Source organism: Mauremys reevesii, linkage group 6 (assembly GCF_016161935.1).
Source record: "Mauremys reevesii isolate NIE-2019 linkage group 6, ASM1616193v1, whole genome shotgun sequence".
Lineage (NCBI taxonomy): Eukaryota > Metazoa > Chordata > Testudines > Geoemydidae > Mauremys > Mauremys reevesii.
Window position 1 is genome coordinate 69,600,206 of NC_052628.1, and position 25,282 is coordinate 69,625,487.

The 25,282-nt window shown below is 40.2% G+C and overlaps 1 protein-coding gene and 1 long non-coding RNA gene across 3 annotated transcripts in view; one reads left to right on the top strand and one right to left on the bottom strand.

Annotated features, from left to right (window-relative positions):
- SEMA6A (semaphorin 6A) overlaps nt 1-21,733 on the bottom strand; it is a 126,746-nt gene extending 105,013 nt beyond the window's left edge. The window contains exon 1 of one of the 2 annotated variants that reach the window (XM_039543692.1): nt 21,513-21,733. The gene's annotated coding sequence lies outside the window, so the exon portion shown is untranslated. Of the gene's footprint in view, nt 1-17; nt 126-21,512 lie in introns of those variants that run through there. The other variant, XM_039543694.1, reaches the window with a different exon arrangement.
- Nucleotides 21,734-22,732: 999 nt separating this feature from the next.
- LOC120407732 lies at nt 22,733-25,045 on the top strand. The gene is made up of 2 exons (XR_005600214.1): nt 22,733-24,256; nt 24,635-25,045. It is a non-coding gene; the product is annotated as an uncharacterized LOC120407732 (long non-coding RNA).
- Nucleotides 25,046-25,282: the final 237 nt, after the last annotated feature.

Sequence of the window (25,282 nt, forward strand, 5' to 3'; positions counted from 1 at the left end):
ATACCAATGTTACTTACCCTATGAGCTGAACGTAAAGACCTAGTGACCTAATCTGCAGAGGGAGGGAGCCTCTGCAGCTGTCATTGCTGGGTATCCAGCAAGTCTGGAAGTCAGACCAAACTTCTTTCTTAACAGCTGCAAAAAATGAATGAGGAAGATAAATCATGAAGGCAAAACACTGGAGAAAAAAATCCCTTCATTTGTAATAAAAGGAAAATTATCATATGAATTTGTAATAAGACATTCATTTTAATAATATTAGCCATTATTATTAAATAAATGAATAAACTGCACTTCTGCAGCATCTTCCGCAATCATTAATTAATTTAACATTGTAATACGCCTGCCAGATACATTTAACCTATCCCCATTTTACAGATGGGGGGAACTATGGGAGAAAAAGGTTTAGTGACTTCCCCAAGGTTGTGTAGAAGTCTGAATCTGAGTGGGGATTAAAATGAAAATAGTTTAACTCCACAGCCTGTGTTTCATCCCTCCTTTCTCTCCCATGCAGCATGTAAATAGGTCTCTGATAATTAAGTCAAATACTTCTTCTATATAATCCATACAAAAAGAGATTATCTATCCGTATTTCCATTTTACTTTACAAAGTCTGTATCAGTTCTGGTACATACTGAATGTTAATGAGCTACTGAGCGGAACTCCGAAAGATCATATTGTATAACATGCATCAATCCTTTATTAACATATATTTTTGCATATATTTCTTGCATATATTTTCAGAGGCCTGCAGATTTTTGTCATCCGCTTAATGCAATCTACTCCCAATGCCAATTCCCTAAACCTGTGATTCTCTCATACAACAGACAAAACCATAAGTAACACTTGTTTTCCATGGTGAGTGAAACTGAACTGCACTTTTAGACTGAAGGTCTGCGACAAATTTTACAATGTCAGCAATGTTTATATGGATTGCAAAAAGGTTACAGAAAGAATTATCTCAAATGTTACTTGATACTGGCAGAGCTTCAATGCTCCAGTTCTGGGGTTTGAAATCAGCACTGTGAAATAACCTAGCAAATTTGCTAATGCTAACAATATTTTGCTGTACAGAAGCTCTCTGAGAGCGGTATTCTGTTACCAGTGTGGCTCCATAGTTCTCTCATCCTTTATCTCCATTGGTTGTGAGAGTCTGAGAAGTGCTGTAGAAAGCCGGAATATCATTTCTATCATTTGAATCAGCATTCAAAACCGCCTCTATTTCCCATGAAAAAAATCTGTTTTACATAATATTTCAAAATAACTATGGCATGAAATTAAGGCTCTGTGCACACTGTTGTTGAAAACTATTAGCAATAACAATGTTAAAGCACACTTAGCACTTGGTACTATTTTTGTATCCCTTTGTTAACATCTGAGCCTACCGTTTTAGTTACTCAGCATCCAAGTTTACAGAAATCCCAAGGGGGGAAATTATGAACAAGATAACACTGGAAACCTCAGAATGACCCAAATTAGCCTTTCTAGACATAATAATGTCAACATTTTAAATTCTGGTATCTAAAAATGTCACTGGAAGAAAGTGCCTTGTGTCTGGTTGGCAGTATACAGATCTCCTTTTTCCAACAGTTTAGAGCTATGGGGTTTGATACTCAGCTGTATGCTTCTCTAACCCTGAAGATAGGTCAGAAGATAACCCCTAAACCTCTGACTGTGGGCAGGACTGAATAACGTCCTTGATCTTGGGCAAAGTGTAGTTTCGGGCACATAATTCTTCATTTACTGGGTAAAAGAGGGCTGTTTTCTGGTGGACTGTTTATTGAAGAAAGTTGCAGCTGTATGAAGATGCTTCTAAGTTTGGAATGTTGTAAGTAATCCCAGGAGGGCTATATTAGTGGGCAAAATGCAGGTGAGGCAGCCAAAGATACGTAACAAATGCTATTTAATGTGTGGCTCTGCCATTTATCACATGGACACCACATATAGGTGGCATATACAGAAATTTTGACAAATTTCAAACAAATATGTTTGTTTCCCTATGGTATTTTTATCTATATCATAATGTTGAAGTAACTGTATTTTTACATTTCTAACTTTGTGGTGTCACAATGAATGAATCATTTAATAATGTTTTACTTCAATGTTAGCAAATGTTAAGACACACAACAAATGCTTTATCAAAACTCTTCCCCCAAGACCACCCTGAAATTCCAAATAAGTCCAAAAAGCTACACTAAGAATAAATATCAGAGACACTGCCATCTTTGTCTCTTCATCTCATTAGTATACAAGATCATTAGTATACACATGAAATAGTATATGGTGCCTGATAATATTAGGGACCAAATTTTCAGAGAAGTAGATTATAATCACACTTGCAGCAAATAGTACAATACTGTCAGCAGTAGCAATAAATGGGAAAAACGGAGACATAGGGAAGCCTGTTGTCCTAATGAAGTGAAAATTCTTCAACACATTGTGCTATAAAATGAGATTTGGCTTCTTACTGGAAGAATAAAAACAATGGATTCAATAGCACACAGCACTACCGATTGAGTATGTTCTGGCTCCTTTAATCAGGGCTACTTTCCATGCAGAGGGGGGATGGGTAGCAGGGAAGGGAAGACAATTAAGGTCCTTACATTCTGAATGCTGTCACGTTCCATGGAGCACTGCACCATGAATAAACCAATTCAGACATGGGTCATAAACAAATAACTACCATTAGAAAATATGTATGGTATACATATATGTGTAACTTAATTTATAATGTAGCTATGACAGGTTTCTGCTGAGTTCAAACAGTTTGGCACAAAATAGCATCATTTATAATAAAGCCAGGTTTTAGCACTTGTTCTCAAAACACACAGGCAACCAATACTAAAAACATTCACAAAGCGCTCCAGGAACTGAGAAGACAGTTTGTCTGTTCAAACCAAAGACAGTTAATTGCAGCCTATCCAAGTAGGAGCAAGTCCATCTAATTATTAATGGGACATTGTCAAGCACGTTTAGCTTTGAAAAGCCCAGTTGAAAATAATTTAGGACTTTTTCAAATCTATCCTTTTAAAAATAATCAAAATATTTGAAAAAAAAATCACAGCTGTTACTAATGAATTACAAGCTCCTCTAGCACGGTTCCTAATCAAGGTAGGGATTAATCAATTTTTATAAAGCACTCATTTGAAAAGTCCAGTACTCCTGTATTTTGAATATGTCAGGGAATATTTCCATTGCAGTTTGGGTTTTGGAAAGTCACTGCAATATATTCTTTGCAATAAACAGGTTCTTTAAGCCTTATGAAAAATGCCAGAAATACCCCTGCCCATCACAGAAGAGGTAGAGCATGGACAGCAGCAATGCAAGCCGTGCCAAATGCAGCAATCTTGGTCTGACCCTCCACGGATGAGTGGGTAGTTCAGCAAGGATCAACATGTTTTCTTTGTTATAACTGCTTCAAGACCAATGCTTGGAAAAGCCTCCTTCAACCTATTGTAGATTTAAGATTAAAACAGAGTTTCCATTAGAGGCCCCAAATTGATCCCTTTCCATAAAATCCATTAAAAGCGTCTGATAGGTGGTGCTTGATAGGTTAGGGATGAGGTCAAAGTAGAAATATTCTACCAAGATCCATAGTTTGAAGTGAATTAGCTTCCTAATTTTGGACACCTTAAAAATAGAGGTATTCACCAGAGTTCAAAATGTCTTCTAATTTTTTGCCACTTTATTACAAAGCAAGCAAGAAAGCAGGAGAGCAATAAAATGTACCTTACTGCCCTTTAGCTGTTCAGAACCAGAATTTCAATTATAATTTAAAAACGTATTTGCTTTGAATCAAGAGCGTCAACGCTGGCTTTGGTGACCCTCATGTGGAATGTCAAATGACTGTTGGAAGGCAAATCTTCTTTCTCTACAAGTAAGTATCAAGCTCTTGTCCTTGAGAGCTAAACCTCCAGTTCTAACCCAATCACTTGTTAATGGTGAAAAGACAATTTTCCCACCAAAGGCTTCCAAGAGGGGTCAGCGAGACTCCTGAGACTTTGTAGGAAAGAGAAGTCAGGTGGGGGACATCTATTTTTCCCCACCTACAAATCTCAGGAGTTCTATGGGAAAATGATTTCCTGTTCCCTAAACCTTCTGTTTTCTCTGACTGCCCCTCTCCCACCCACCCCACACACACTGTGGATCTCCTGAGGTCCTTTAATGGCAGGGTTCATCAGAAAGAAATCTCACTGGTGCAAACCACAGATTTGTAAGGTGAAGAAGACAGGAAAGGTGCTATTGCTTCTTTCCCACTTCAGCTCCTGAACCTCAGAGCTTCCTGCCAGTACACACCTCCCCACCTCAAGTCCTGGAAGTCCCCCTGTGGCCCACCCAGAGACCTGTTCCTACTGGCTCCCTATAGCCCCTCTCCCTCAAATGTTCCCTGAATGTCTCCTGTGACAACCTGTACCCTTTTATAAGGTTATGATAGATTTTGTACAAAATATACCTTGTGAGATATCATTTGAAAGGTCATAATCTACTGAACCTTATTGTCATGATAAAATATGTGTGGCAGCATTGTACATAAAGTTACAAGACTCCACTGTATAATATTGTTATAATATGCTCCCACGTTAAGAAAAGCAGATGCAAACCCATTTCTCAGAGACAAAGACACACTGACACCCCAGCCAGGTGCTATCCTGCTTAAGAGCCATTCTCCAGCAGAGGGGAAGGGGTAAACAAGAAATTTACATTCCACCACATGGAAGGTTCAAACCTCACAGCCGAAAGAGTCTGTTTTGTCACCATGACTCAGCAAGGATGTTTCTAGTACAAGAGATTGAATTATAAAGAGGGGAAGAAAATGCTCGACTTCACTCATCTTCCTCCCATCTCTCTTCTCATGATATCAATGAATACCTGAGCGACACTGAACTAAAGGGGAAGGGTTCCAGGCTGGAAAGAGACCCAGCCTGTGAAATTTACTGCAGAGTGCATTAAGAGAAATAAATGCCTTTGCTTTGAATTCTGTTAGTCTGTTAAGTTAGCCATCAGTTCACATTTTATCTTGTATTTCTTTGGTAACCAATCCGGACTTTTCTGCCTCATTGCTTATAGTCACTCAAAATCTTTCTTATCTTTTTGTAGTTAATAAATTTGTTTAACTGTTTTATCTTAACCAGTGTGTTTGGATTCAAGTGTGCGGGAAGCTCCATTTGGGATAACAAGGTTGGTGCATGTCATTTTCCATTGATGAAATGACAGACTTTATATGAGCTTCCATTATTCAGCAGTGTGGTGGACAGTGCGAGATGCACATTTCTGGGGTAAAGTGTTCTTCTGCAGTTTAATTCATGAATGGCTAGTTACGAGCATGCAATACCATATAATTGGGACACGCTGGACACTGTGTGTTAACCGGCCAGGAGTGACTGTTCTCACAGTAAAGCAATGTAAGAGATACCCTAGGCTGAGAAATTGGAGAGAGACAGCTGTTCAACAGTCCAAATTGTACCCTGGCTAAATGTCACACTCTCACTCCCCTGGATGTCTTTATTCTCCCTCCACCAGTGTCCCAAGAGTTAGGATGGCAGGGCACCTGCCAAGAACCGAAGGCTACCGTCACTGCAACTGCCTGTCCTTCTTGTGAGCTTGATCTTAACTCTGAATTTACTGGGTTACAACTTCATTTAATTTATTTCTTTTTACCGCTGAAAGGTAATATACATGTAAACCACTGATGTGTTCCTGCAATCTTCATTTCAGTTTAATGAAGGGTTTTTTTTGGGAGGGGGGGGGGATTTACAATCAATACAGCACTGTCCATTTAATTCAAATAGAGTGAAGCTCCATCCAAAGAAAATGTAGATGAGGTAGATAATCTGATACCTTGTACTGGACCACCTTAGAACTGCTGCTGTGCAAAAGGCTATCTAGAAGGGGTTTTTTTCAGCTTGGAAGCTTTTGTACTGAACATACAGAGTAGGTATCAGCTTGTCATATAAACTATTGTTTAAACATTATATACTTTCCAAAGATGTCTCTAAACCCTCTCTTGAGAAACTCACGGGTGTTACCTCTAGGTAACTAACTTCTTATTTATTGCTCTAAGATGTATGCTGAACCAGGAGGACACATCTCCCTATAGCTACTTTAGCCAACGGAGGGTTAACAGAACTAAAACTGTGTATTAGAGACAAAATACTTGGTTAAAGAATGTTAAGGATTTCATTTCAGTCAAGGAAAGCAAAGAAATGTAGATAATGGAGCCATTCCATCCTTAACTTTCCATTTAGTACTGCAGGCTTCCAGAACCATGTTTGATCTTTTATATTGTGTACTGTAACGTAGAGGCGGAATAGAATGAGTTTAAACCACAGAGTGACAGCTTTAACTTTGAATGTTCTTGCTTTTGTTAGATTAAATTAAAGCTGTAGCCAAAAATACTGCTCTTGTTTTGCACGCTGAACCCCCACTGACGTTAATGGCAGTACTGTGCACAGTTCTAGGAAATCATATGTTCTAAGATTGTGTTTTAACACAATTTTTTCTGTGTTAGAGGTAGTAGGCTACCCCAGGCATTTGAGCTTGTCCATTATTTTGTTGTTTCTACCTCCAATTGAAAGCCAGTTCAGACACTATCCTCAGTGTGGTCCTCCCCTTTATTAAACAGATGTTCTTCTTCCTAGCCACACCCATCATAATCTAGGCATCATCAGAGACCACCTCTCTTATTGTTTGATTCTGCGTCAGTTGCACAAAGGAGCTAAAGTTAACATCTTGGTTTAAGAGATGGGATTGGTGAGCAGGTGTTCTCAATGAGAGGTCTTTGCCTTTGGAACTCCTTCCTCCCCAGCCCCACCTTTGTCAGCCAGACTACATTTTTGGTGTCCTTCAGGATGTACTGCAAGGCCCACGTATTTTCCCAAGCTCTTTAATGGGCAGAGGGCTGTTAATTAGGATTTTGGAGTAGATGGCTGGAGAGTCTTTGGTTGACACTGAGATAAGTTATAGACATTTTAAGTACAGTTTTTAAATTTGTATGTATGCTAAAAGATGATTAACTAGCACATCTTACGAATCCAAAGAAATAAATGGCTTGACTGGAAAGGTTGGTTTACTGGCAGGTAGAAGGCACCAGTGAAGCAATCAGGCATCATCCCTCTTCTCATTCACACATCTGAGCGTAGGTAGCTCACTTCCATGACACACCCAGGGAGAGAAAAACTTTAGATTTGCCTAATTCCCTCATTTTATTCACATGTGAATTTTAGGCTATTTACATTGCTAGTCCCTTGCCATTTGGGGCTGAAACATATTATAAACATTCACAATAATGCAAACAAACAAACACACCTAATTATCCCCACTCAGATCGGTGAGCTGAGGGAACCCTTTGTGCACCGATCCTCTCCTTTTCCCATGGAAAGAGAGGTTAACTGCCTCCCCAGAGGACTTGTGTAAGGTTATAGATCTGTGACTGAGGAGTGGACAGAGAAGAGGTGAAGGGTGCCTGGGGCAAAAGTGGCAAATACTAGATGAATATGCCCTGGCAGGAGGGACTCTGTGGTGACACATTGCCCTGAGGCAAGAGAGGGTTAGGAAGCCCCTGTCACAGGGCCTCTGAGGAGATGGCTTTGCTCTTCTGCACATTTCTTGGGATCCTCATGGATTTCAAAGGTTCTGCATGGCCCTCCATTCACTCCATACACATAAACCTCATCCCCAAGCAAAATGATCTGGAGAAAAGTCTGAAATAGAACCCTCTGACTTCAATAGGACTTGAACACACTAAGAATTAGGCCTTAAATGCTGATAATCAGGCAGTGGTTAAAAAAAACACTACAAAAATTATTTTTCGCCTGTTCCAGATCTACAAGTTGATAAGTTTTAAAGCAATAAATTGTGTAAAGGCTGATAGCTTTTGTGCCCTGTTTCAACACAATGCAAATGAAATGTTTTAAAACCATTGAGTTTTGAAGTGGACCTGTACCAAAATCCTAGATCGAAATACACACCAAGCTTTGAGGAAGTCAGATCTAGATGCTAAGGCTCAGGATTCACCAGGATCTGGATAGGTAGGGGAGCCACCACTAGTTGAATTATGAACGTAGTTTACAATAAAAACAGCAACTGACCTTGATTTTCTTTGTGCTGCTGAGCACTCGCTTAATACTGAACTGTGGCAGCCTATTTTTCTGCATCCTCCAAAAACTTTATTACATTCAAAATGCTTATATTTGTTTAAAACATAAAATAGGGGATAAATACTCCTTTGAGCCAGGAAAAATATACTTCATCTGAATAAGGGGGAGAGTTGGGTCTATTTCCAGAAACTATTTAATAATTTGGAGCCATTTTACTCTCTTGTTTCACCAGGGGGGAAAAAGACTGTTTAAAGCCCGTGAAATCTTTCTTCCTTGCTTCCTTCCTTTCTTTGTAGGGAAATCCAGCTAATTTGTTTGAACTTAATCTGCAATTTTAGGAATTCCCTTTTGCATGATAACCAGAAAACCAAATAAATTTATTGCTAAAGCTAGACCACACTATTTTAATATTAACCTGAGATGAAGTACTGCCAAAATGAAAAGCCATGGCCTCGATGCAGGAAAAATTTTATTATTTCATATCTAAGTTCTTAACACTTGTATATCCTGAAATTCCTATTTATCCCAGAGTGTTAGGGCAAGACCCTGCTATCCCTGAAATTAAACAGGAATTTTACCAGTACTTTCATTAGAAGCAGGATTGGGCCCTAAAAGTGTGTTAATCCTAGCAGCAGTTCCTCAGGGCAGACAGTGAATCTCATTTGAATCAGACACATTATGGCCTTTACCCACTGCTGTAAATTGGCTCTGAGTGCATGTCTGTGAGTCAGTTTTACTAACCCAGTTTGAGATATCAGCTGTCTCTATTGCAAAAAGCTATCAACTACATTGCTTACTTATAAACAGCAAGACAACACATGAACATAAAAGCTACAGGGCATTTCAAAAGTGCTGCCTGGGTCTGTCTTTTCCTGTTTCTCTTCAATGTTTCCACTACCCCTACTATAATCTGGTTGACAAGAGTGTCTGCACTGAGATTTATAAACACAAGAGGGCAGACTATATATAACATGAAAAGGAACAGGAAAGAAATGCATATTTTCCTATTAGTTTTCACAATTTAAATTGCTGAGGTGAAAAAAACCAAGACTTAAGACAAATATTTTTAATTTTCAACACAAAAATATCTAGCTAAGCCCTTCTTTGTTCCCTTAGGCACTTCATTGTTAGTGGTACTTTTACAGAAGACTTGATTTTAAAACTAGCTTTGTGATAAAGTGACAAGTTTTTTCTCTTGAAAGTATAGGGATTTTCTGAAGCTCCTTTATAACACTAAGGAAAGCTGCTTGTTTTGTGCCAGTTTTGCTGTTCCAACTAATGAAAATGCAACATATACCCTCCAAGTAAATTCTACCTGCAGAACTCTCTAGAAAGAGACAGTCTAAGGGTGTAAGTGTATTTCACCCATCTTTGCAAAATTCTTTGTTTATCTCCTCAGCAATTCATAGAGCAGCTCATTTTTGGCTATTTACTCCAGAAGAAGTAAACAAAATTGTGACCTGGAAGTGTGTTTCAGTCTTGCTATACTAAATAACAAGCTTTTCCAGGTTTAACTTTTAAAAAAGTTCACATCTAAACTCCTTCAACCACATGGACTCTAAAAGATATTATTTCTTCAATACAACTACTAACTCAGACTCAAAACCTTTATATATGTAGAGAAATAAAGCACTTCTTCATGGATTGAATGTCACCGAATTTTCTCATTCATTTATTTAGAGAGTTGAAAATCTCCCAGATTGAGGGCCCAGTCCACCTCCCATTGAAATGTGTGGGAGTCCTTCCATTGATTTGAGTGGGAATCAGATTGGGCCCTTATAGACCGATCCTGTTCCCAACGAAATAAATGGAGATTTTACCATTTGGAGTAGGATTGGCCCTTAATTTTGTGAATCAGGTGTAAATAGATTGAGCGCTAGATCCTCCTAACCCTTACTCTTGTGAGTAGTCTCAAAAAATTCATGAGTAGTCACTCAACTAGTTCTTACTCATATGAGCAGTCTAATTGCCTTTGATTAAATGATTCACATAGGTAAGGACTACTTGCCTGAAAAAGATTTGCAGAATTAGGCCCCAAGAGTTGCATCCTGGAGTTTAGCATGAATCACGACTGCAGAATTAGGCCCTGTTTTCAGAAAATACTATAAAGGAGATTTAGATTCTGAAAAGTTCTTAGGATTCTTGGATTGCAATGGCAATCAGTGTTTCCATCTGTTTTAAACTAACACTGATTACTGACCATTTTTGAAAAATGTCTAAAAGAACTGATTTGCTATTCAAGGTGAATCAATACATGTATTCTTACAGATCCCTTCTTTGACATTAACTATCATTACACATTCTACATTTTCCTTCCCTCTTCAGTACATTAGCATTTACTTTCAGCACAATGTTACAAACAACACTTGCTAGGTGCTATTTATGATTTTGCAAGTGATGTCATCTCCAGCATTTCAGTTACACAAGATATCTTAAGACATAAACACAGATAAATATAACTATTGCATAAACATATATCTGTTAAAATGTAAAGCACTTGTTAAAAAGGAAATAGAATACCTTTGTCTGAGAACATGGTCTAATTATTACACTGACTATATTTTTATTTTTAAACAGTTTTTCCAATTACAGATGCCCCCTGACTTATGCAATCGTTCCGTTCCGGAAAGCCTTGCGTAACTCAAATATTGCTTAAGTCGGAAACATATACCTGTACGTTACGCAAAAATTTCTGCAACTCGAAAAAATCCTATTTCTGGCTTATGGAACTTTTTCCATAAGTACGAATTAGCATAAGTCGGGTCTTGTATAACCCAGGTAGTGTCTGTATAGTCAAACTTTTATTATAAACATATTTGAATTATATACTGTACTGTGAAACATATCTTGTCAATGAAAGAACTGTGTTATTCCAGTGGTCAGTCATCCATCCACCTTCTATCGCAGGTTTTCAGACTATTCGCTCCAGGTTGGCTAACTATCCCTTTGGACTGTTAAACAAGAACAGGACCTTTTTTTTTTCTTCCTTGGGAAAGGAAATGCTCTGGCAATATATCTGGGTCTTATGTCCAGAACAGGATAAAAGGCGAAAAAAGACGACACCACCCTACGATATATGCTTCTCGTAAGGAAGTTAATCAGTATTTGAACACAGTGAACTTCCCTTCCTCAGAACTAAAAGGAAACACCTTGAAGATAATTTAAAAAGTGTAATAGCTTATGCAAAAGTCTTTCCCATTCCCAGAATCTCTCTTTAAGGGCCAGATTCTGCAGGACTTACTCAGGAAAAACTCCTATGGAATTCAAAGATTTTTTTTTTTTGCCTGAACTGCAGTATTGGGACCCAAAAGAGTCACTAAAAAGAAGTTTGTCTTATTATTTGTTTGCAAAAAATTAAATTACTTTCCTCTCTCCACTCTAGTTACTGCCCCTAGAAAAAAAATCCATATAAATCTATGCGTGAATTTATTTCTATTAGAGGAAATCTTGTAAGATGAGTACAGTTCTGAAAAGTTATGTTATGTAATCACTTTCCTAGAACACATTACAGCAAATATTAAAAATCAATTTAATTTAGGTCCTTTCTCAGTAAGATGGCTAAAGATCAGTAAGTCATAAATACAAAAACTGAGCATTTATAATTAACGAGTACAAATTATTCTAAAACTGATGGGTTGAATGCTACTAGAAGTTTATGTAAGCTACAAATTTATTGTTCACGCGCAGAAATTTAATTTAAAATTCTAATGTATTATACCCTATGTTCAGTAGAAAGCTATTCTTAGAAGCTAAGTACTATGAAAGATAACCGGGCTTTGATGAGATGATTCATCAACTGGGCTTGAAGATTGTAATTAATAGGTTGAGGTCTGCTCTGAGGTACCTGATAATGAAAAAGGTGTTTCAAAACAAATACTGAGTCAGATTTTGCCATGCTGACGTTGGGTAGTACCACACTCCATGGAGAGCCCCTGGGACTAGATCATTACTTTGGAACAAGACTTGTGTATGGGAAGACACATAGCTGTACCCCAGGAGTAGTAGAGAAGATGAATTGTGCCTCTTGGCAGCACAAATCCCACCTTGCGTCCCCACTCCTCTGTCATGTGTCCATGGGAGGTAGTACTTTGCTGCTGGCCTGTTCCAGCACCACCTTACAACATTGCCCACAATGGCTCAGTTGTACAAGAACACTGGGGAAGCAAAGCCAAGGCTCCAACTACTCTCCCCATCCCTCTTCTCTAGGAGGGACGCAGTGGGTGCATAGCACCCATTTACTGATGCTGCCCAGACCTACGGTCCAGGTAAGCAATCATGAGATAAGAGGGAAGGACCTTTCATGGATCAATAACTGGTTAAGAGATGGGAAACAAAGGGTAGGAATAAATGGTCAGTTGTCAGAATGGAGAGTGGTGTCCCCCAGGGGTCTATACTGGGACCAGTGCTGTTCAGCATATTCATAATGATCTGGGAACGGGAGTAAACAGTGAGATGGCAAAATTTGCAGATGATACTCAGGCCTGCGGGGGGGATCGATCTAAGTTACGCAACTTCAGCTACGTGAATAATGTAGCTGAAGTCGACGTACTTAGATTGACTTACCATCGTGTCTTCACTATGGTGAGTCGACTGCTGATGCTCCCCCCGTCAACTCTGCCTGTGCCTCTCACCGAGCTGGAGTACAGGAGTCGACGGGAGAGCGCTCGGGGATCTATTTATCGTGTCTAGACTAGACACAATAAATCAATCCCCACTGGATCGATCATTGCCTGCCGATCCGGCCAGTAGTGAAGACATACCCCAAATTACTCAAGATAGATAAGTCCAAAACAGACTGTGAAGAGTTACAAAGAGATCTAACAAAACAGGGTGCCTGGGCAACAAAATGGCAGATGAAATTCAATGTTGATAAATGCAAAGCAATGCACATTAAAAAACAAAATTCTGATTATATATAAAAAATGATAGGGTCTAAATTAGTAGTTACCACTCAAGAAAGAGATCTTGGAGTTATTATAGATAGTTCTCTGAAAACATCCTTAATGTACAGTGGCAGTCAAAAAAGCTAAGAGAATGTTAGGAACCATTAGGAAAGGGATATATAGGACAGAAAATATCATAATGCCTCTAGATAAATCCATAGTGTGTGCACATCTTGAACACTGTGTGCAGATCTGGTCACCCATCTCAAAAAAGATATATTGGAATTGGAAAAGGTACAGAGAAGGGCAACAAAAATGATTAAGCGACTGAATCAGCTTTCATATGAGAGATTAAAAAGACAGACTTTTCAGCTTGGAAAGGATATGATAGAGGACAATTATGAAGTAAGTGAGTAAGGAAATGTTATGTACTTTTTCACATAACTCAAGAATTAGGGGTTATCCAATGAAATTAATAGGCAGCAGGTTAAAAAAAAAAGGAGGTATTTCTTCACACAACAAACAGTCAACCTGTGGAACTCTTTGCCAAGGGATGTAGTGACGGTCAAACCTATAACAGGGTTCAAAAAAAAATTACATAAGTTCATGGACGATAGGCCCAACACCATGCTCTGAGTGTCCCTAGCCTGTTTACCAGAAGCAGGGAGTGGGCGACGGGATGGATCACTTGATGATTGCCTGTTCTGTTCATTTCCTCTGAAGCACCTGGCATTGGCCACTGTCAGAAGAGAGGATACTGGACTAGATGGACCAGCGGTCTGACCCAGTATGGCCGTTCTTATGTAGTTGTGGAGAAGAAGTGGGGAGACATTACTCCTTCTTAAGCTTCTGCACAGGGCCACAGTCCAAATCAGAATTTAGCCCATTAGAACTACTCACAGAGTAAGAGACTACTCTGTATGAATAAGGGTGGCAGAACATGCTGCATAATGTTGTTGAAATCCAGTACTTATTAGGAAATATACTTTAATTCTCTTCATGCAGTGTGTTGTCTTTCCTTGATGAGATCCTTGGATTCAGTGTTACAATATTACAGTTTCGCTACAAAGAGATGTGTACACATTCTTCAGTTGCCCAATCTCAAATCAATCATATGCTTTATTAAATTGAAAATATACTCAGGGACCAATCCTGGGGAGTTTTGCCTCTGACTTCAATAGGAACAGGACTAGGCACACTGTACATACAAAGACAATACAATTGTAGTTAACTTGCTGCTTAAAACAATACTTTGAAGTAACATAACTTCAGATATGACTATGCCTTGGAGGCACAAAAATATGTAATCAAAAATTGTTAATTAAGGTTATTTCAACTCCAAATTATATACGACTATCATCCCCAAAAAAGAGCTGCTTCCTTTCCTTAAAGCTGCATGAACAATACCTTGTCTAACCTGAGACTAATTGGAGTACTACAAGTTCAGGAAGCAGAAAGCGCAACCAGTGCAAACTGTCTTTACTGCCTTTGAGCTGAAGTATTTTTTCATTAATATCAGTTTGCTTTTGAAACCACCTACTCCCATCCATAAGGGAAATGTGAAGTGACCAGGGCATATCCATTTAAAGTGTTAAATCATCAAGCTACCACAATGATGGATACACTAACACATGTTTTCTCTGTTTAATGGAAAAGATTTGGGGGCTAATTTCAGCATAAGGGAAAGTCACACCCCAGGATGAAAAACTTCTGTGTCACTTAAAAGTACAAAACTTCACTATATGGATTTCTGGGCCCAGAAATCTGCAGAAGCTAACAGCAATTAAAGCCTTGTTACCACCTCTAATTTACTTTCAATTGTTGGACTTTGAAATCAGTCATTTGGTATAATTCATGAAGGAGGGTTATGTATAGTAGGCACATGTACTAAAACTATTTGTTGATCTTTTCGGAAAACTGATAAGCTGGTGTAGTGAAATCCCAAACTGAAGCTCTGAAGCTCATCCTTGAATGAAAGCTAGCCATTTTACAGTAAAAAGGGGCTAATTTTTCAGATTAGTTCCATTTATAATGAAGTCAAGCTTTCTTTAATCTCACTGCACAGCCTTTAGTATGATGCCTTGCTTAATATGAATTTTACAGGGAAAATACTGGTCAAGTTTATCTATATGGGAATCAAATTGTATTATTAAAACTGGAGGGAAGCACTTGATTCTTGTTTGAGAAACTGGAAATAAAATCGAACAGAAATGGGATTTAAGAATCTGCTAAAAACAAATGGTTCATTCCTTCTCATGCTGAAGTCAATGGAAATTTTGCTTCAATGGGAAGACAGGCAGATCCATAATCTGCTTACCAAAAGAAAGCTGTGCAGTATTTTACATCATATATGACAGACACAAATAATTAAACAGAGTGAGAAATGCATATTGAGCAATAGTTAGTGTTTCTTACTATAACAGTTTACCAGTCTACCACTTTTCCCCCTCACTGTCAAACATGGCACCATTTTACAGGTGAGCTACTAGTATCTGTTTCTAGTTCTGCCTATACAAAGCTACAAATGTTTTAATATTATAATTAAAAACAGATACTACAACCTTAAAGAAAAGTAAATGTTTGTTCTCACACAGTGCTGAAAGAGAACTAGTTCTGGATGCCAAAAGTTTACTTCCTTTTTTCCCTGCTGAATAACTCAAATGGCCACTGTAGCCAGTAAAATGTTCCTCACTGTGAACAAAGACCTCCCTCCCCAAAAAGGAAAGGTTAAATTAAACTAATAATGGAAACTAAACAAATGTTTACTCTGTCAAAAACATGATGTCATGTACCTAGGCCCAAGAATTTCTAAAACATTACCTGGACTGCTTAGTAAGCCCTAAATGCCCTAATTTACCCAACCATTTAATCAACAGTCCTAATGAAAAGCCTTTTCTGCTCTTGCAATAGATAAAAGTAGCCATTAGTCTCTGAACTGTACATTTTTACCAGCAAGACTTAGCAAGAAGCAAATCTTGAGATTAAAAAATCAGCTGGATGTTCACATAACAAGGTCCGGAGAGACATATCTAGGAGTTGCCTCTTTTAATCCAACACTGAATTACGTTGGAAGCTGTTTTCTATTCTTTTAGAGCTCTACTACTGCCAAAATAACTGCAAGGTTTGCAAGTCCTAGTATATCTCAAGCCTTTCCCAAGGCACCCCAACACTATCTGAGACACTGAAACTATGGCAACCGAATAAGAAAGCAGCTTCCATGATTAATAGATGAAGATCCCAGCGACAGTGTCTAGGTAGGCCATAATTCAAGAAAGCAGGAGAAATTAGCATAGAATCCATCTCAAACTACCAATAAAAAGTAGATTTTGATAGGCATCAACAAAACTGGGCTTTTGTTCTCCTAAGTCCAAAACATTGTTTAGATGCTTATTTATATCACACTGAAAAGATGGGTGTCTCCCATACAAGTGACAGATAATCCACCGGAGTGATGAAGGAAACAATACAGACAATTTCCTACCTGGATGTTTCAAAGCCAAATGCAAGCATATCTAATATTGGAATCATCCAATTGAGGCTGCATGGCTGGGTATAAAGAAGTGGGGGTAATGTTTGCTGGGGTCGGGAATATGTTGGGATACAGTTTTCCCCATTGTGTTTGGGATTCATAAGAGGTACATTCCTTTTCATCAGCAGCATCAGGACACTCATTTTCACTGCTGGAGGCCAGTGGTTACTACAACATTGATGAAAGGCCTGGAACACTTATAAAAATGCATAATCAATAAGTAAGTCACTATCCCCTACAGGAAAACTTCTGATACATACCCTCTATTCATTGGTCTGAGGCTACCCTAAAGATCCCGTAACAAAAAACACTCTTCACTTCCTTCTGCTTCCATAAACATTTGGTTTCCACTGAAGGCAATTAGATATAGAAACCACATATGTATTGGAACATACTTTCTTTTTAACCTACCACTAAGTGCACAATTTTGCACTCCTTCATGCAGGCAAAAATCCTATTAATTTCCAATATGGCATGAACATTTAACAAATATTTTTGCAGAAATCCCCTCAGTAGCAGTTTTGTTTGATAACCACAGAAAAGAAATAGGAGAAGGCAGCATATTAAACATGAATTCGAAGTATCTATATACAGTATTTTAGAGCAGAAATAGCTATTACTAACAATACTTAAAAAAAAAAAAGGTCATCATGAAGCCAATGAATTACCATATGTCTTCACTCTTGAGATACAGCAACTGGCAGTTCTGTTAATAGCTAGTTTATCTATTTCATTTTACATCTCTGTTTCAACCACTACAGCTATATTTTGGGAACTGAAAAAAATCCTTTCATACAAGAAAATCTGTGTGTTTCACACACAGCATTACCTACCCCTCTTTTTAGCTGATAAATAACTATAATTCCAAACTGTGGAAGGCTATGGAAGACTGAACTTTCATGGGGTTTCACAGTTGAATTATGGGACAATGTGGTTGTGGTTCTTTTCTAGTTGTTCTTGGTTTTTTTAAAGTTGTTTTCATAAAGTGATATCTATTTCAAATTGTAAAATTATGCCTTAAGTCAAACTCTAAATTTCAAAAGACATTAGGTTGGCAGCCTTATTTCTGTTCATCTGGTGCACAAAAGCCAAAAATTTGCTGATTTTGTGTGGGGGAAGGAAGTGGGATATTTCCTTTGTGTCTCTTCCCTTCTATATTTCCTGTGGCCCCTTCATTAACCATTAGCAGCTTTTCAGCTTCTGAAATGTAAAAAATAATGAGTCTTTCTATGGATATATTTTTAAAACAAACTATGACTTTATGAACGATTGATTTATTAGCTGTACGTCTTCACTTTTAAAATTATTTTCATTTCCCCTGTTGCTTTGACCCTTTCAGAGCTCACTATTGCTAAAAAGCAACAGGCCAGATCAGTTTGTGGTTTGGAGATTTTCAGAAGAAATTTAGGATCTGCAATAAATGGCAATTCAGTAAGGGGCACTCTTCCCTCTCAGTGCTATATCAATATCCCAGCTTTGTGCTTGGAGGCATTATACATCCCCAGTGCCACTCTTTGGATGAGCCCTAAACCAAGTTCTTGACCACTTATGATAATTAAATATCCCCCAAAACTGTAAATTTCAGTGCTCACTTATTTCCACCATCTGGAATATTGATTTAGTTGATAAAATAGATTTGTGCATCATAAGAAAAGGAGAGATGTTAATTCTGGTGCCAGACCAAATTCCCACTGGAAATTAAGTTCTGCTTGTCCAATGTTGCAAACACCTTGGGGTAATCAATTATTTGTTGTCAAGGTCCCAATTTCTTAGTCAAGATATAGTCAAGGTCCAGACTCCAGAGAAAGTAATACAAAAATAATAACAATGATGATGATAGTAAGTAAATACTGTAAAAAGATTTTGTCGTCTATTCAAAAGTATCTGGTGGTCCGGATTTGGCCCCAGGTCTGCCTATTGACTACCGAGTGACTTTACGCATATGTGTGGCCCCACTAAGATAAAGTAAAGTTACTCACCAGCCTAAGAGTTCACAGATCAGGACCCAATTTTCTCTTCTTCCTATCCTAACCGTTGTGTACTACTGAACAACAATTCCACTCTGTAACAGAGGTGGCCACATTTCAGTGTCAAAGTGATCTCCATATATTCCTTACCCACCTCATTGTAATGCTATGGGTGATAATTGGTTAATGGTTGTAAAATGCTTTAAGAATCACCAGTTGTGCTGGTAGGTGTAAGAGGGAATTAAAAGACATGGAGTTCAGCACAATTTATTACGGACCTGACTCTGACCTCACTCATATCAGACCATTGATACAGAGCTCTAGGGCCAAATTAGCATCAAGGGTTTCATACTGCAAGGATGTGCTCAACACCTCACTATATCAGGCCCTGACTATGGACCATTTCTTACCATAAGATACAATTTCCAGTGTAGGGACTTAATCCTGCAAACTCTTGCTCACCAGAGTAAGCCCTGCTTACATGATCCCATTTTACTTTAATGAAACTACTCAGAGGAGCAAGGATTATTCATGTGAGTCAGCTTTTGAAGATCCGGCTCTGGAATTGACATTACTAGTGAGGTCACATGGAAAAAAAGGTAAAAAAGAGCAGCATCTGTACCTATTTAGGAATATAATATTTCTATTTGAGTATGATTAGCCTTTCTCCCTAAATACGGTTTGCCAAAATATATAAAAATATATCAGAATGAATATTACTTTCCAGATTTTACTCTAGTTTGTTTTGAGCATTTTATTATGATGTATGGTAGCCATGTACTATACATAAAACATTTGTTTGGGTAGAATAACAATGTGTTCCTGCAAACAAGTAGGTTGCAACCCACGTGTTATCTCAGGCCAATTTAATCCTAAAACATTTTATGTCTTCCCTTTGTAAACCGTGTGAACTCCTTTCAGATGTATTTATGTATGGCTCTTCTCGCTCTTCAAAACAAGATGACAAATTTCCCTTTTCCTTACAAAAACACACACACAAACAGGTTCACAATCACCTATTTCCTTTTTAATGCAAACAGTTCTATTTTGGATTTATCACAGGTCATTAATTTGCTCCTTTTTAAAAAAATCAATGAATCAATGAATACCCTCTGCTACCTATTTCTTCTGACTCCAATTGCAATAGCTGCCCTCCTCAATTTACAAACATTAAAAAAGGGGCCATAGCTACCATCTACTTTTATCTTCAAGTAGTTAAGATATGTTAAATACACATGTTCCTAGTAAATTTTAGTGCCCAATTATTCCCCCCCTTCGGGAGTATTGCTTTAGCTGATAAAGTAGATTTTGCCATCAAAAGAAAAATATACAGTTCTAATGTAAACTAATTGAGAATATGCAGAACATCTGTGACCATATGATTCTTTTCACTCAAACTATTCACTCATGTTTCATATCTTCTTTGACTCCTATTATATGAAAAGCAAATGTAGCAAATATCTTGTATTGCATTAAATTAATTATTCTTAAAAAAAAAAAAAACCACCGGTTTATCATTTACAGAGGTAAGGCTGGATCCTTCAGTCCCTTGTCTAAACTTCCATTGAAGTCAGCGGAAGATTTTCCTGAACACCCAATTGCACCCATATTTTTTATATTTAGGGTGTGTTTGGTTTTATACAAGAAGAATACTCCCTTTGTCTTATTGTCTTTGGGTCTTTTATAAATTGTTACCAATATAAAAATGGGATGTTTTATATTCTAAAGAAAACTATAAACAGAGAAACATATTGGCACTGTAGGTGGTTTGGGGGGTTATTTTATTATTCATGCCAGTAGTTCCATTCAAAGTCCTGTGGGACTACCACTGTAAGGAAGGGCTTGCTGGCAATGGCCCACTTTTCTTCAAAATATGCTGGCCAGCCCCATTAACCAAAACAAGGTCATTTGTCTTTTTCATTTTTTTTCTGAAATCCACAAACCAATCTCTAAAAACTATAATATTTATGCACATCTTAAACCAGTCAAATAATCTGGGCAAGAGCTGCATAAAGGGCCTGATCCTGGAAGTGTTGCTTCTGCGAGTAATTTTTACTCACTGGAAGAGTCCTATTGAAGTCAATGAATTTACTCCTGTGAGTAAGGATTACTCGCATGAGGAATGACTGCAGGATGAGGCCCAAAGTAAATAAGAATGTGTAAACCAAACTCGCACAGTCACTGAAATTGTTTTTTACAAAGACAGGATAATAGCTGGAGACATGATTTTGCCCCTATATTTAAGGTTCGGTTAATAATTAACGTTAGTTCTGGTTTATATTAAGCGGGAGTTATCACGGTGTATTTCAAATTAATACCATACTCTATGTAGACCAGAGATAGAAAGTGTTTGGGATGATTTAACTCTCCTGTTATGTATTTACAGACCCAAACATGCCCCCCATTAGGAATTCGCGTTTTTTATTTATAACCAAGTTAATTAAAGCCACTATTTCTGTATCTGCAATGAACTTCATGATCTTCATTCTGCATCAATTTTAAAGAGGTCTGAAAATGCATAAACGTTGGCATAAGTATGTAGGTTTACAAACATACTTAAAGACCAGCAATTATCTTGGAAAGAAAAAAGAGAAGAACAAATTTCCTTCTAAACAAGTGGTCAAGCAGACATGTAGGAAGAACCCAATAATTACTATATTACAACTATCCATTAAATAGTCACTCGTGAGAAATTATTTGACTATGGTTAAAAAAAGCCCTACTGCCTTAACTTTGTCAAAGCTGCTGGGAGCCTAGCTTCAAAGCAACAGGGAAAGCTGTGGTTTTTACATTTAACCCTTCCTCTGGATGTCAGTCATCAGCACCAGTTTCCCCTCCTCTCATCACAAGCAAAACTAGTTGGAAGCAAAGCAAAAATCTTTGGCACAGAGCGCTCCGTGCAGCCCAAACCAGATGCCTTTTCACACTTTCAAACTTTCACTAACATTTCCCGGGCCACGAGAATGCCCCAAATGGCTTCACTGGCCCCGGAGCCAACAATCCCCTGACCCAGACTGATTTATCTAATAATTGTTACTTCTGTAATTGCTTGTAGGAGGGCAGCAGCCACCAGCTCTCGACCTTCCCCCTTCCCCCAGGCTGTCTCAGTTCTGCTCCACTTTTCCAATACACCAGCAGGCAGGAAAACAACTCATGGGGATTTGCAGGCTCAGACTCCCACTTTCGCTCATGCAAATTCACAGCCAGAGCACTTAATGCACATTACTCTCAACTGAGAGCTTTTCATGCTCCTGCACACACAGACACACACACACACAAAATCCCTCCCACCAGCAGCATCCTCCCTGCCACTATCATCCCCCTCCACCCCCTGCTGCTGGCTGGGATTTCGGTGGTGAGAGTGGCGGAAAGCCCTCTGGCCCCTTCAGATCTAACACCCTCTGTCTGAAATAGCCCGGAGGGCGAGGGGGCTTATCGCCATCCCAGGACGGTTCCTTCCCTTCTTACTCCCTACAGCAGGGAGCCCCCCCCCTCGCCTCCCCTTCCCTTTCCCCCGCCTTGTATTTTTCACCCAGGCAGCACTTTTAGGAGGGAGCTCGGAACAAACACTCCATTGTGCGATCCAGGCCTGTTATTCCCTTTTAGACAAACTTTGCCATGGGGTTGCCTGGTTCCCCGGGGTCTGAAGGGTCGGGGGGGGAGCAGCAGGGCAAGGAAAGGGCGAGGACTTTGGTTTCCTAAAGGACCGTGTGGTCGCTCCCTCATGCTCGGGTCAGTGCGGATAGTTGGCAAGAGGGGGTCAGCCCGTAGCCCCTCCAGTGCGGCTGGCAGGCCCGTGGGGGAGGGAGTGCCTGAGCCGCCCCCACCCCGCTGCCAGAGGAGCTGACAGCAGCGGCTAGAGGGGGCGGGGAACAGCCCTGCCCGAGAGCCGCCGACTGGCGCTGCTGCGGGGAGTCAGCCCGTGGTGGCTCCCGACACATACACACACCCCAGCTAGGAGTGGGGGGCGCAGGGGGGGGGGCAGCGCCAGAGCCTCCCCCGCTCCCTGCTGGCAAAGCAATGACAGGAGCCCGCGGCTGGGAGGGGGGTTTCAGCCCGGAGCGCCAGCCCCATGCTAGCGAACAAAGCCAGCCAGGCAGCAGCGCACATCCACACCCAGGGCCCGGCATGGGCACGGGGCAGAGCTTGTGGGGCTCCCCGCCGGCAGGAGGCTCCTTTGTTCCACACCCAGCGCCCCTGTCAACAACAACCGCATCAATACCCGGGTTAAAGAGCAGCGCCCAGGGATTACGCACGTGCAAGGGGCCCACATTGTCCCCGTAACAAAGACTCGCCAGCTCCCCCGTGACGCTCTGCAGTCCGGGGCTGAGCAGCTACAGGCGGGGGCTGGGAGCCCCAGAGCCCGCTCCGGATCTCACACGGGGCGCCCGCACCGCAGGCAGCGCGCACGCCCAGCGGCGGGGCAAAGCAGCCCGGCTCCGCGTCCGCTGCGACCAAGCGGGGCTGAGCGAGGCGCGAGGACAAACGCGTTCAGCCCCGCTAGCGCCCAGCCCGGGAGGGACGCCCCTGTTTGCCAGCGGGCTGAGCAGCCAGACTGATAAAAAAGGCAGCCCAAGCCGCAAGCTGGCCGGGCAGGGGCAGCCGCACAACGTGTGCTAGGGCAGGCGGCTCTCCCCCGCCTTCCCGAAGCGCTGCCGAGCTAGAAACCAGCAGCCAACCTTAACCACACACCGAACACGCTCCTCCCGGACCCGCCAGTGCAAACCAGGAGGAGGCTTCCTTTGCAAGCAACCCAAAGGATTAGATATAGATATGGAGAGGGGAGTACTGTACCTTTTCGGTGCATGTATCTAGGCAGCTAGAGAACAGAACTAGCTGATGTAGTGTCCCATTTAGTAATCCATTTAAGGGGATCTCTCTGGGAAACTGGATCCACTCTCTCCTTTGCAATCCTTTGTCATTACTACATGTGTGCTTCTTTGGGGGATGGGATGTTTAATATTGCTACTTTCTGGAATGCAAATGCAATTTGCTCATTTCCAATGACGGGAGAGAAAAGGGGGAAGAGGAAAAAAGGTTTAGCAACTCCTCTCCAAACCCAAATTCCACTAGGATCCCACTCCAGGAAGTCCCCTTCAGTCGAATCTTAGGAGATAAGTCATTTCAGGGTCTTGTCCTGCTCCCTTTCTACCAAAAGTGCGCCAGGTGTAGAGGCTGCTTCAGGAAAACTCCTAGGCAGGCGGCACTCTGTGCGCCACGGCAGGAAAGCGCGGTTGCTTTAGCCCAAAGCTCCTGGTCATTGAACTGTGTTTGTAGAGGAGTTCAGAGCAACCTCTCTCCTTGTGCCCTGCCTCTCTTCCCACTGCTAGTCTCCGAGTCCCAACTCCTCTGTCAAAGGAAGGCAGCTTCTCTGCGGGTGGAGTGAAATCCCGGACTGGATCTCTCCAGATGGACTCACTTGATTCCACCCACCCTTCCTCTCCAGTCCCTTGCTATACCGAACAAGGATGAGCATGTGCAATGGGTAGGGGATAGGGTGAGAGCATGGCGAGTTTCCAAGTGGATATCCCCCCCCCCCCCCGACATATACAAACAAGAAGATAACGAAAGTGAAGAGCTGAAAAAGCCCTTACCCCATATACAGTACATATTTATGTACAGTACTGTGTTTGTAATCAGGACTGGGGATGAAGCAGTGACGAGAGAAGTATTACTGATTCCTGACGCAAAAAAGGCAAGGAAGAAGTGCTCCAGGAGACGAGATACATGAAAGGATTTGCTCATCGATTTTCTTAAATGAAAAAGTTTTAAAGGATGAGGGTAAGTGAATTGTTAAGACTTTCTAATTCTGAGAACTGTTCCAGTGCTCAAATCCTAGAGCAATGAACGTCCTACACATAAAGCAAATTGACTAGAAGATATGTAAATATATGTAAAATATATGTGAAAATATAACTGTTCAGTACATAGTATTCTTACACAAATAAGTAGATATAACAGCTCTTGAAAGAAAAATATATGCCAAGAATAAACTAACAGAACTATAATAGTCTGAACATTGTGCTTGAAATTTTGTATTTACATGCAATGAGAAAATTTGTTTTTAAATCCTTAAAAGTGAATGCAGTGCCAATAAAAAAATCCCCAATAAAAATACCTACACAAGCACATTTTAAATATTTGATTTATTTTATACAGGTGCATGAAGAGAGGAAAAGGGATAACCTTTCTTCTACAAACATTAACTTGCCAAGACACAGCCTCCATCCATCGCCCGCGGTAAAAGAGACTTTTTTTAAAGGAAACTTGCCAAAGGCCAATACATCCTCACTCCTCTCCATTCCCAAGGCATATCCTTATTTCTACCCCATATGTATATGCTTAGGTCTACCTCAGATTTGTACTGAGTGAGGCAAGCATAAATGCTGGCAATCGAAATTTTCCACCACCGCGATTGTTCACTAAAGCTGTTTTCCATACCAGTAGCAATGTTTCGTTTTAAGAGAAAGCAGCAGCAAAAGAGCAGGGAGCTATACTTGTATATCAAGATCTGCAGAAGGAGAGAGCTGAAAAGATGACAATAAAAAAGTGCCCGGAGACAAAAACAAATCAGAAGCCTCAGGTGGTCTAACTTGCACCTCTGAAACCTAAGCGCCACTGCGTATGTACACAAGTTACCCAGCATATGCCTATATTATAACTCCAGTCTGTGTGTGTATCTCAGATTATACGATTAAGAACATGCACGCAAACAATAGCTCTACCTAGCTTAGAGGGGTTTAGCCTTGGGAGAAAGACGTCTCAGAGCTATCTCTTGCGGTTTTCCCTGTGTGCCAGAAGGGGCCG